The sequence below is a fragment of the Mastigoproctus giganteus genome, chromosome 10 (genome assembly GCF_048544385.1).
Source record: "Mastigoproctus giganteus isolate SK-2022 chromosome 10, ASM4854438v1, whole genome shotgun sequence".
Classification (NCBI taxonomy): domain Eukaryota; kingdom Metazoa; phylum Arthropoda; class Arachnida; order Uropygi; family Thelyphonidae; genus Mastigoproctus; species Mastigoproctus giganteus.
Genome location: NC_143584.1, coordinates 5,433,144 through 5,446,236, shown reverse-complemented (window position 1 = coordinate 5,446,236; position 13,093 = coordinate 5,433,144). Strand labels below are relative to the sequence as shown.

At 39.4% G+C, this 13,093-nt stretch overlaps 1 protein-coding gene across 6 annotated transcripts in view; it reads left to right on the top strand.

Annotated features, from left to right (window-relative positions):
- The window catches only part of LOC150078646 (zinc finger homeobox protein 3-like), a 305,456-nt gene that overhangs the window by 274,804 nt on the left and 17,559 nt on the right, over positions 1-13,093 (top strand). The window contains exon 4 of one of the 6 annotated variants that reach the window (XR_016547578.1): positions 2,668-2,842. The exons of the other annotated variants lie outside the window; for them this stretch is intronic. The gene's annotated coding sequence lies outside the window, so the exon portion shown is untranslated. The remainder of the gene's footprint in view (positions 1-2,667; positions 2,843-13,093) is intronic. 6 annotated transcript variants of the gene reach the window in all.

The following is a 13,093-nucleotide window of genomic DNA, read 5'->3' as shown; positions in this document are numbered from 1 at the left end:
AACGGGATTGGTTCCTGGATTATTGGCTGAAATTATTGCCAAACACGCGTTGTCCTCAACCCATGGACTGAGATATGCGGAAATGTTGGAAAATGTCTTTATTCCAAACTTGATACAGTAAGGTGTGTTGTATCAGGTGATCTTTCAACAGGATGAGGCACTCCCAGATATTTCCAGAGAGTTGGTGCATCATTACCCGAATGGAGTCTACATTCTACAAATTCTTACAATAATTTTGTAAATTTACAAAAAATAACTTGGAAATCGATCTTTTTGTATTAAAATAATATTTATTTTCCAAAAAAATCATTGGAATTATTAAAGAAAAATTAAAATAACTTCATTTTCTTAAAAGACTTGATTTACATTCAAAATCAGAAATTTAAAATCAAATTCCACCAATGATTTATTGTAATATTAATTATTCACGAACCTATTGAATTAACCAGCATTTGCAATAATAGAGATTCTTTACCAATAGTCTTTTAAACCTCTTTTTCTCATTTAAAAATCAAAGATTTTATTTTTTAACAAAGCACGGCTCGTCCATCAATAACCACGTTGTTGTGTCCATTGGATACTGCGAATTCATATCATTCTACAACACGTTTACCACAGATTACTGTTGCATTGCATATTTTATGGCCTGTTATTATTATTATTTATTCATTTATGCGTAATTTCATTCCCATTATTGAACTATTTTTAAAATAATGTTTAAGAGACAAGTATCCTTTTAATTTTCTTAAATTTTTATATACACTGAGGTAGCTGTCCAATTATTGAGGTAATTTATGCAGATAGTCGTTTAATTATACAGATTTTATTTTCAAACTGTGTTATATTTAAATTTGTTTTCATTTTCCTAATAAAAGCTGATATTAGTGGGTTAGACATGGTACATTTTTACTTCATTAGCATCAGTGAGTAATAACACACGCAGTGGCGTATCATCCTGTGGTGCAGCTGCCCCAAAGCCACGAGTTCAAGGGGAAACACTTTGTTTAAAAGAAGCACCATGTATTGTCATATAAAATGGAGATGGTCGTTAGAGAGACTCAGTAATGCTTGAGCCTTATAATTTTGTATCAAGGGTCTGAATTACATCATGGGAAGGACTTTACGTTTCTTAAAATAGAAAGTAAAAATCCTACAACCCAGCAACACATAAAATTGGTTGTGTTTCTGGATTCTATAGCGAATTCAGAAATTGTCTTCAGGCCTTAAATCAATTCAGGTTTAAAATAAAGTGTTTTTATTCTTGTTTGAATCTACATTTGTACATCACATGCATACAAGTTCTTGTGGGAAGCATAATTGGTAGACTCGCCATCTTCCCCACACCGGGTGGAAAACACCCGAGTTGAAATCCTGTCGATGAGTGGGTGAGTTAGTCTCTCTCTCAGGCGAGGGCAGCATGGTTTTTCTCTGGAAACTCTGATGTTTCGTCCAACAAAACAGAAAATCGACTTCAGAACACGCAATTTGCAGACAGTATACAAGAAACAAAATGGCCTTAGTGGCTAATGCTCCTAAAACCCCATTACAACAACAACAACATGTATATGCAAAGTGTAGTTAACTTTATCGAAGCATTTTGGCAGCTGAATCTTAATAAGTGAAACGATGGTCCACGAAACCAAACTATGAGTGGAAATCAAAATTTATACTTGGAAAACACTGAAATTCAATAAAAATACTTTATATATTTGCATTTTGTATAAAAATTTCAATCTTTTTTTGTGATTGGGCCATAAACGGCATTCTGCATAGAGCTTTTGATTCTTTTTGAGTTTGATGCAGTTTCTTTTATCATATGAAGATCTAAAGCAGTTCATTTTTCTTTACTGGCTGCTAACAGCCGCTTGGTTACCTGGTGGGTCCAGAAACATAGGCAGTAAAGAAAACACCAAAGGGCTAAAAGGAATTAATATGGATTTCACTATACAAGTTTTGGGCCAACATGCTTACTCTTTCAGATTACAAGATGAATCTGAACCTTCCCATTGACTGGAAAAAGGAGGGCACAAACCAGGATACCTATCCACTCTTCCTTACATTCACTGAAAGATCGACAAGCGTTCTTCCTTCTTATTCCAAAAGTGCCTTAGAAAACACTGCTGGTCCAAAAAATATTGGTTTGGAGACTAAAGTCTGCTTGCCAAAAACGTCACATTACATTCACCATGAACTGCTAAAATAATATTTGGAGACTCCCGAAAATTCTCCCTTCATACCACATTGAACACATTAAAAGGAGTCATTAATTCACTTTATCGGAACAGAACGTCATCAGGCCAAGGATTTTGATTAAAAATAGATGGTTTATTTATTTATTTAACGGCTACAAAACAGCAAACAAACATGCCAAAGGGTGCAGCAACAATACAACTTAGAATAATAAAAAAATAAAAATAACAAGGAGGGATCAATTGAACAGGCAGGAGAAAAAATGAACGTTGGTATTTCTTCACAAACATTCCAGAATCAGAGTCTTAGAAATTTAAAGAAAAATTCAATTTAAAGGTTCAAGTAACGGATGCGGTTAAAAGTTTCAGTTGCCTCTTGAAGTGTCCAGGAGTATCAAATATCTCCAAATTTGCTTTGTTGATTGATCTTGCAGTCCTATTATAATAGTTGTAATATCCATAATTTGTTCTTGCATAGGATGGTTTTAGCAGTGGATGGTTTCTTAAAGCTCTTGTCGTGCATTGAAGTTTATTTGTGAGATGAGGTGAGGGAAATTTATGGTGGCATTTAACAGTTGGTTAAAAAGAAGAAAGTCGACTTTAACTCTTCTTTCTTCAAGCGTTTCCAGCCCAAAGAATATACGCCGCTCTTGGTAAGATTTCTCATTGTATTCTAATCCGCTTTTAAAACAAACGTATTGTATCGCTCTTTTTTGGATATTTTCAACTTTTAATTTTTGATGAGCTGCATGGGGAGGCCAGACCTGTGAGTCAAACTCTAGGGCTGGTCTAACATAAATTTTGTAAAGAAATATGAATAGTGCAAATTGATTGAAGTCTCGGTTAACTCTTTTAAGAAAACCTAGTTTTTTGCTAGCTGCCCTCACAATGTTTGAGACATGGACATCAAACGAAAGTGATTCTTTGATGGAAATGCCCAACTTTTTGGCAGAACTAACTTTTTTGATCTCCTTGTTGTTAATGCAGTAAAAAAAATTAAGTTTTGTTTTGTGTGTGCATTGGCAAAACTCATCAGCTCGCATTTATTTTCATTGACAACCATTTTGTTCTCCTTCAGCCACTCAATTACTCGTTGCAGAATTTCGTTTAGAATGGTACAGTCGTTGATATTGCGAATTGCTTTATAAATTTTTATGTCATTGCAAATGTGTTAATTTTTATTTGGTAGTCTCCAAGAATACTTGGCAGGTCGTTGACTTAGACAAGGAATAACAGGTACGTTTCTATCAACTAGAAACCACTTTCTGCATCAAGGGAGATGTGAACGGACATACCCGCTTTATGAATATCACCAATAAGATAAAGGGGGAACAAACTGATTGAAAAATTACTGGATGAGCAAAGTCTCACTCCACAGTACAGTTTCTCATAACTATATTCATTCACCTACAGGAAAAGCCTCTACTTTTGATATCTCCGTACGTTCACCAATCTTGTTGTTGTAGGATTTTAGGAGCATCAGCGACTAAGGCCATATTACTCAGTGTATACTGTCTGTAAATTGCACGTGTTCTGTGGTTGATTTTCTCTTTTCTGGTCGAAAAACCGAGTTTTCGGGAGGAAAAAACCATGCCACCCCTTGCCTGAGACCGTCTAACTCAAATACGTTGTGAAAAAGGTCCATAATAATCCCTCGCGTCATCGAACTCAGGTCTTTTCCACCCGGTGTGGGGAAGACGGCGATTCTACCAACTGTGCTACCCACGAGGGTCTTATAATTATTGAATGGTCAATTGCAAATGATCTGTCCTGAAATGATCGAAGGAGCTTGTTGGATAAAATATCTGCTATACTGGTGTGCAAAACTTAAGGACCAACACTATTTCTAAAGGTTTAACCACAAAATCTTTACTTAAGGTACTCTTTACTGATGAGAGTAGATTCAGTCTCAGCAGCGATTCTGGATGTCAGCTAATCCTAATATGACCAGAGGTTGGCACACGGTATCACCCCGAAAACATCACTGAAAGGGATCGATATGGCGGTCGAGATGTTGTCGTCTGGGGAGGCGTTATCTTGGATGGACGTACACAACTCCAGATACTGGAAGGCGGTACTGAGAATAAAGTCCTTCTGTACCGTTCTGTTTCCATTGTAGTGTCGGTGTTGTTTCCTTCATCATTTCTGTACTTCACGAGGTTCCTTTGGTATGCTTTTCCCATATCCAGGCCACTTCTATGAGAAGCTATATGTCAAAATCTGACTGGTCCTTAAATTTTGCACACTAGTGTATTATAGCGCCAGATAAAGCTATAACTATTGTTGTATGCCATGCCACATAAAAAACAGCTGTAGCTGATAACAATAAAAATAATAATTAAAAATAAAAACGTAAAACATATTATAATAAAAAGGGATAAAATGAACTACCTATATGTAATCCTCCTCCTCACGTAGGTAACCATCCACTTCACCTATGAATTTACCCAAACTGTGAGCCTCAATTACCCATCCAGCAAATAAGAACTCGCTGGCTACAAGAAAACTTACAATTGAGCATAAATCTCTTTGCCCCTAATTTGAATTTATGCCCCCTAGTTCTGGAATGATTTATAACGCTGAAATTTTCCCTTTGTTCATTTTACTAATCTCTCTCAAAGCCTTCAATCAGATCCCCTCTAAGATGTCTCATTGATAGCTCATGTATTCGAGTTCTTTCTTTCTTCATACTGTTGCGTATTTGGAGATTACACCAGGCGCGTTGCCGTCTTTATACCATTTTAGGAAGCTTAGAACACAGTGTTCTAAGTGTGGTCTTACAATTGCCCTGTGCTGCAGGATTTTGACCTCCCCCATCTCTAGAAGCAATTGTTCGATAAATCGGACACTCTCGGCTTTCATTGTCGCTCCACGCTTATCGAGAACTTCATAACTCCAAGATCCCTTCCTTTCTCTACTGTTTTTAATAATCCCATCAAGCATAAGTTATTTGGAGGGTTGCTATTCACGAAGTGTAGCACCATGCATTTTACTACAATCACACACTTCCACTTTCCTAACCATCTCTGAAGTTTAATGTCCTGAAGAAACTCTGCTTGGCTCTGATGATTAACCACTCTACCGATCTTCAATCATTTTCAAATTGTGGCATCGCTTCTGCTCTTTCTTCGTCGATGAAAATCAGAAACAATAGTGTCAGAACTGATTCATGGGGATCTCAATTTTAACGCCAGTAATAAACTGGAATGGATAGAATATAACTGCATATGAAAAGACGTTCCAAGGAATTTTTGCAAATGTGTCAGCATTATCAGCATTCATACTTTTCGATAATATTTTAACAAATTTAACAGATATCTACCATATGATCTGCCATTCCTTATGGAAGACCTAAAGAACCACTGGTTAAATTTAAAAGGTGTAGCCGGTTCCTATGGAATACACTGCGAAATAAACAAACAATCTATTGAAAAATCTCAACATATTTTACTCTCAAGCACTATGCAATACAATTCAAATACACCACTCGAAAAAATTTACAGAACACGTAGAAAACGTGGTGTAACTCGTGCAGTTTGCAATGAAGTGGGACAACATTTGGTATGGTGATGTACCATAGAATAACGATGAAATGAGGAGGCAGCAATAATCTTCCAACAGGTATAAGGGACATTATAAGGGTTGTATAAGATGGTCACATGACATCAGCACGGCGTATGATCTCCTCCAACGGCTGAATGCAGCTCACAGCAGCGAACCATGCTGGATATAAGGGTGTCTATAAGATTCTGTGGCAACAAATCCCATTCTTAGTTCACCAATTGACCGAGGAGTTGGCTGTCGGCGTGCAATGCGACGCCAAAGGGGGTTTTCCCACACATGTTCGATCATTTTAAGTCTGGGATCTGTTTTCGGTACTTCTGAGCAGTTACGGTACCCCTATTAAAAATATAAAGAGGGATACGTACGGCTGTTGATCATTATCCCACACGAGAACAACGCCTCCATCGAAAGTGATATTGGAGGGATGGTACCACATTTCTCTTTGTCTCCAGATGAAATAACGCCTAGAATCCGTTTTTAGGCTAAAATGGGACTCATCAGAGAACAGAACCGTGTCCCATTTGTCAGAACTCCAGGTTTCGTGTTAATGGCACTAGTTTCGACGAGCTGTGCGGTGGTTTGTGGTAATAGGATACAGACCACTGGCTTTCGTGTGTAAAGTCCACTTAAATTGAGCCTTTTTAACAGTGCGGTTGGAAATGTTTTCATCTGTGGCCGCAGCACCCTCAAGAGACAGTTTATGGCAGAAGATGGACCCTCATGGGTAGCACAGTTGGTAGAATCGCCGACCTCCACACACCGGGTGGAAAAGACTTGAGTTCGAGTCCCGTCGATGACGTGAGGAATTTTTATGGACCTTTTTCACAAAGTAGCTGAGTTAGTCGGTCTCAGGCGAGGGTAGCATGGTTTTTCTCCTGGTTTTTCGCCCAGCAAGCAGAAAATCGACCACAGAACTCACGCAATTTACAGACAGTATACACGGACTTATATGGCCTTAGTTGCTGATGCTTCCAAAACCTTACAACAACAACAACAGGACGTGGTAGGGTTCCGTGTTGCTGTTAGAGTCAGATAGTGGTCTGTTCTCGTTGATGTAGCTAACTGACACCCTTGTCCAGCTTTTCTTTTAATGGTTCCTGTCTCCTGAAACTGCTTCCATAGTGTGGAAACGACACTGCCTGTCACATTAAGCCAACTTGTCACCTGCGCCTGCGATAGCCCAGTTTAAGTCGTCCAACGGCCTGCCATCTCAAAGAAGCATCTAAACGACGATGACTTGCTATCCTGAGTCCTGGAAATGTGGCTATCCCACTGAGCAAAACAAAAAAAAAAAAAAAAAAAAAAAAAATGGGAATTAAGTGATGTGGGTGCAACCCGTGTTTTTATAGGCATGAATAATTTGCATAATGTGCGGCTTTCTAAGGTAGTAGATCGATTTCTATTGGATACTCGGAATTTGCATGCCGAGTTGCCTATTACATCAATTATTCGCCTTTTGAGACACAGTTCACAATAAAATATTCATGAAAATCATTTTGTTCTGTTAATTTTGTTGAGCAGTGTAGAATGCTGTTACTATTCATTTTCCTGTGACGAAACTTTATGGTAGTTGTTTCCCCAAACCGAGAAAAGATCGTACGAATCTATGATACCAACCAATCACTCTCATAAATTCGCCAAGAGCAATTGGAAAAAATATTCGCTAATGGACCAGTATGGTTCTTGGAAACTTAGCGTTTACTGAGCCAAAAATCTGTGGGACTTTCATGAAAGTATGTCATCACTGAAACTCATCATAAAAATAGACAAATATTCGTAATGCTTTTCGGAGGAACAATCAACTGAATATATATTGATTCAGATAAGGATGAAGATCCTGAAGGAGGACTTCAGGATCTTCATACCTCAAGTCTGCGAAAACATTTCCACTTCTAATTCAAAATTTTCTGAGCAACGGACCCTTCAAACTCAGCAACCAAAATGTTCTGGAAAGTTCCTCGACCAGCAGTAATAACAACAATAATAATAGTAACCGGACACAACCAACAACCCCATGCACTTGGTACCAGTACCCGTCATGGGGCAGAAAAAGTCCAATAAGGAGAAAAGGATTTATTACACTTATACCATATATTGTTTAGCTTAGCTCTGGAGATAAATGCTGTTATCAAAATATGCCTTGAAAACAGGAAGAAACACGTTTTTCAATCCAGTGGGTTAATCTATACGGAACAAAATCTAAAATAAACAGAGCAGCTGGCTAAGGATACAATAACCAGTTCCAAAAAGTAGTTTAAGCCTCTCCAACAAATCCTCTCATGATGGTGCAGAGAAAACGCCATGGATAACTTTTACACCATATTGCGGTAATTACTTTCAGCAGTGCCGGTAAACCAAGCTAGCAATATCAATATCAAACAGGTACACAGAGGCTCTTCATCACGGGTCTCCAACTATTCTCAAGTATATGGGGTAGTTCCGAAAGAGAGACAATCGAGTGGGTGTTGTGGTAGTCCTTCCGAACCAGCAATGGAAGCCAACTTTCTGTATGGATCAGCATGAAGTAATTCTATAAAGTTGAGCGTTGGGCACATTCATATCATATCAACCAACAGGTAATTATATTACATATATTAATACAATAAAGTCCAAGTTTCAGGGTGGGGGAAAATCTTGCTATCCACGCCTGAGACCGACTAACTCTTAGGAAGTGTATTAGGAATAACTCCTTACATCCCCTTTTTTACCATGATTTTATAACATGTATGTAATTTTGAATAACTAGCAACAATATGTGGGTGGCAGAATTTTCATCCCGCTAAACAAAAAACCGAACACGGAATCCGTTTTACAGAGATTGTATGCTACCACTTCCTGGCCTTTGTCCGTCATCATTTCGAGTTTAGTTTGGTTTTGGTTCGAGAGCTTAAAAATACTAGTTATATCGAAATATAAGAAAAGTATATTTTATCTCTATAACTGTTCCTTTTAGCTTACCTCAACTTTTTATCATATGCTGAATTTAAAACTGGTAATCACCACAAATAAACCAGAATCTACAGAATTCAAGTAGCTCAACTATTTCAGCCCATCCAAATTGCCTGCACTAAGCTTCATCGTCGTTTTTATGATTCCTTCAGATGGTGAGCCGTTGGACGACTTGAAGACTTAATCTGTCATAGAATGTCATATCGGCACTATGGAATCAGTTTCAGGAGACAGGAAATATTATAATAAGAGCTGACCAAGGTCGGCCGAGGGCTACGTCAACCAGAACAGATCGCTATCTGGTTGTAACAGCAAGATGGAACCTACGGTGCCCTAATCAACTGCCTCTTGAGTTTGCTGCGGCCACAGGGGAAAATATTTCCAACCGGACTGTGTTAAGAAGGCTCATTCAAGTGGAATCTATGCAATGAAGCCACTGGTTTGTATCCCAATAAACACAAACCACCACAGAGTTCGTCGAAACTGGTACCATGAACATGTGACTTGGAGCCCTGACAAATGGGGTACAGTTCTGTTCTCTGATGAGTCCCGTTTTATCCTGCAAATAGATTCTAGACGTTATTTTATCTGGAGACAAAAAGGAATGCTTCCAGCATCAGAGAAAGGGACACTTACGGTGGAGGCCATGTTCTAGTGTGGGTTGGATTAATGATCAATGGCTTCACCTCTCTACATGTGTTTGATATGGGTACAGTAACTGCGCAGAGGTACCGAGAATGGATACTTTAACTCTATATGCAACTTTTTAAGGATGCCCAGATTTTCCTTTTATGCACGACAACGTCTATGCACATAGAGCTCAATTGGTGGAGAAATATCTTGAAACTGAAGATATCCAACGACTGTCATGGCCAGCGCGATCACCATACTTAAATCCGATTGAACATGTGTGGGACGCCTTAGAGCGTTGCATTGCACACCGGTTTTTTGGTGAGCTAAGGTTGGTGCTGGTGGAAGAGTGGGATTTGTTGCTATAGAATCTTATAGACACCCTTATATGGAGCATGGTTCATCGCTGTCAGACCCGTTTAGCCGTTGGAGAGGATTATACGCTGTCCTGATCTCATGTGACCATATTTTCAAACGTCTTTTATCGACTTCTGTAATGTGACCTTTTCAGTAATTCTTATACAACCCCTATAAATGTCCCTTATACCTGTCCGAAGTTTTCCGCTGCTCCCTCATTTCATCGTTATTCTATAGCACACCACCATACCAAATTTTGCCATGCTTCACTGCAAGCTGCATGAGTTACACCACGTTTTCTCGTGTTCTGTTAATTTTGTCGAGCAGTGTAGAAAGGAACAGATATGCAATTGCTTAGATGGTGAGCACGGATTGCCATCAATGGTCACAGACACCTCCATGCTTTCATAGCCGAAAATTAGATAGGTGGTATGATCGGAATGAGATACGACTAGAACGTTATAGTCATCAGTCTGCTGGTGTAAATGTAGATGTCCACTCATTTTAATAAACCATAATATCACGTCACACAGGTTTCATTAATTGAACATCAGTGCTAAGAGAATGGTGGTATATATTGGTATGCGTGGATTAGTTCAGTGACACCGTGTCTGTACAAAGGTAATTAAGGCATTGACGCATTTGTATATGGTACGAGTTATGTGTAATATCTGAAATTCATTGTTTGTGAGGTTGGTGGATAAAAATCAAGTTTTCTGGAATAAAAGAGCATCACCTGAAACCATCAAACAAAGTGGAAAAAAGCCTAGATAAGCCTTCCTCCTACTAACGGGGGAGTATTATTTTTCGAATTCGGATAGCACAATTGGACGATTGGTCCTTGAGGTTGTCACAGACATTCTCTCAGATATGCCAGACAAGCTATACTTGCTACCTGGCAGTCTAAAACGCTGATGGAACTGATATTCGGGTGACACTCAAGTCAAGTGGACGCAATTTCGGCGAGGTCCGGACGGTGTGTAACAGCCAAATCCTCTGCTTGCACCTTCACGATGGTGGGACTGTTAGTAATCCTGTGTATAACCTCCATGCACAAGCACACAGTGGGTGTGAACCAAGGTGTGAACCAAGGTAAGCACTGGTCGAGGTGGGGCGCCCACACCACACGGAGGAATACTGCCCCTCTGTGTTACCAGGTAGTATTAGGCGGTAGATGACTCTCATCAACCGGTGCAATACCACCACTTTGCTTATTGGAGGCTTGAAGTGGTGGAACACATGTTTAGTCTCCAGAGCTATGTTCCCGTCAATCCTTCCCCATCTCTTCCATCATGCAGTATAGTTGATGACTTCTGAGGTTAAGATGAACATCTTGGCAAAATCCAATCTTCCTTACATTTCGAGGGTACAGCTCTAAAACAGTGTTCGCAGGCCGGCTGCTAGTTAGTACACCGGACCGAACTTATTGGTAACTCTGTAGGAGGCTTCCGGATAAGCTAGTGTATAATCTTGCTACATCTACTCTGCCAGATAGTGACTGGAGGGAGTCCGAGTAGTGTGTATGCGGGGAGCATTGTTGAGGCCACGTTATGTCAAGGATCTGGGTATATTCTTACATTCAAAAATTTCATTTCTTCATACAGCATGTCCCACTCACTTTTTTTTAATATTGAATACACCATGAATTGTCAAAATAATAGAGCAAGCTTATCTGCGAAAATATCTAAACCTCCCGAACACTTCCTAATCCATTTCACAAATATACGTGGTCTCAATTCTAATCTAAAAGGATGTCCATTTTCACTTGCAGTCTGCCAAACCCCCATGTACTTTTTCTGACAGCATCTCAGTTATCGGTTGATTCAACTACTGCTCATCTCAGTTGCCCAAATTACTCGCTGTATCATTCCTTTCGCCTCAAAGGTGGTACTTGTGCATATGTCCGTTCTGATATTCCCTGTCAGAGACTTGGTAATTTGAAATCTTCTTTTTTGGATCTTCTCTGGCTTAAAATCTCTCTACCTCATTGTGTCAAATTCATCTGTTGTCTCTACCGTTCTCCCAACTCCACTAATCTCTTGGAGCTCTTTGACTTTCTCCAGTCCAACTTTCCTAACAGTGAGGTAATTTTCCTTGGTGATTTATTTAATGTTCACAACTCCAGCTGGCTTCCATTTTCTAGTCACACCGACCCAGCTGGTCGAGATGCAATTACTATTAACTTTGCACAGATTGTTCATTTACCTACAAGAATACCGGACAATCCAAACCATACAGCCAACACGCTTGATCTTTTTCTCACAAACAACCCTTCTAAGTACACGGTCGAAGTGAGAGGTCCTTTAGGCATCTCAGATCACAACTTGGTGATTGTCTCTTCTCCAATGGAGCCTTTATCTCATGGCTATTCCCAACCTCGTGTTGTTTGGCATTACAAGAATGCAAAATGGGATGACCTGCGAGATTTCTTTTCTTCTTTTCCTTGGTCGGATTACTGTTTCAAAACTTCTGATGTCACTGCTTGCTCAGATCGTGTTAGGGAAATTATTCTTATTCTTTCAGGAATAGAATCCTTTATCCCACACTCCACTTTAAAATATCGTCCTTTGTCTAAACCTTGGTTTTCCAATAAATGTGCTAAGGATATTGAAGAGAAGAATGTTGCATATCGTAATTGGCTTGTTTCTAATTCTTCAGTTTCATTTTCTGCCTACACAAAGCTCGCAACAATTGTAAAGCAGTTATTAATCAGTCCAAACTAGAGTTTGAACAGGCTAAGAGTAGAAAACTTGCTTCTTGCCCTAATGGTAGCCGAGCATTCTGGTCTCTTGCCAAAGCTACTGGCCGCAACTTTTGCCCATCTCTGCTTCCACCTCTGTCCAAACCGAATGGTTCAGTTGTCACTTCAACCAAGGATAAAGCTGACCTGCTAGCATCCCATTTTTCTTCCAACTCATGATAAAAAAACACCTCCCACCATTCCCAACACGCTACATTCAATGCCTACTGTGGTCTTCCGTCAAAAGGATGTCAGAAGGATTTTGACGAATCTTGATGCTAAGAAAGCTCCAGGTCCCGATGGTATTTCTCCACTTGCTCTCAAAACCTGTGCTCCTGAAGTTACTCCTGTTCTTTGCCGCCTTTTTTCACTTTCTTATTCCAAAGGTGTTTTTTCTTCTGCTTGGAAATTTGTTCGTATCCAGCCAGTTCCTAAAAAGGGTGACAAATCCCTCCAATCCAATTATCGTCCCATTGCAATTACTTCTACTCTTTCTAAAGTAATGGAGAAATCAATTAACTGCCAACTCTTAAACTACCTAGAAACCTTCCGTCTGATCAACGATCGCCAGTATGGATTCCGTCAGTGTCGATCCACTGGTGATATTCTGGCTTATGTTACCCATTTATGGACTAATTCAATGGAAAGGTTCGGTGAAACACAA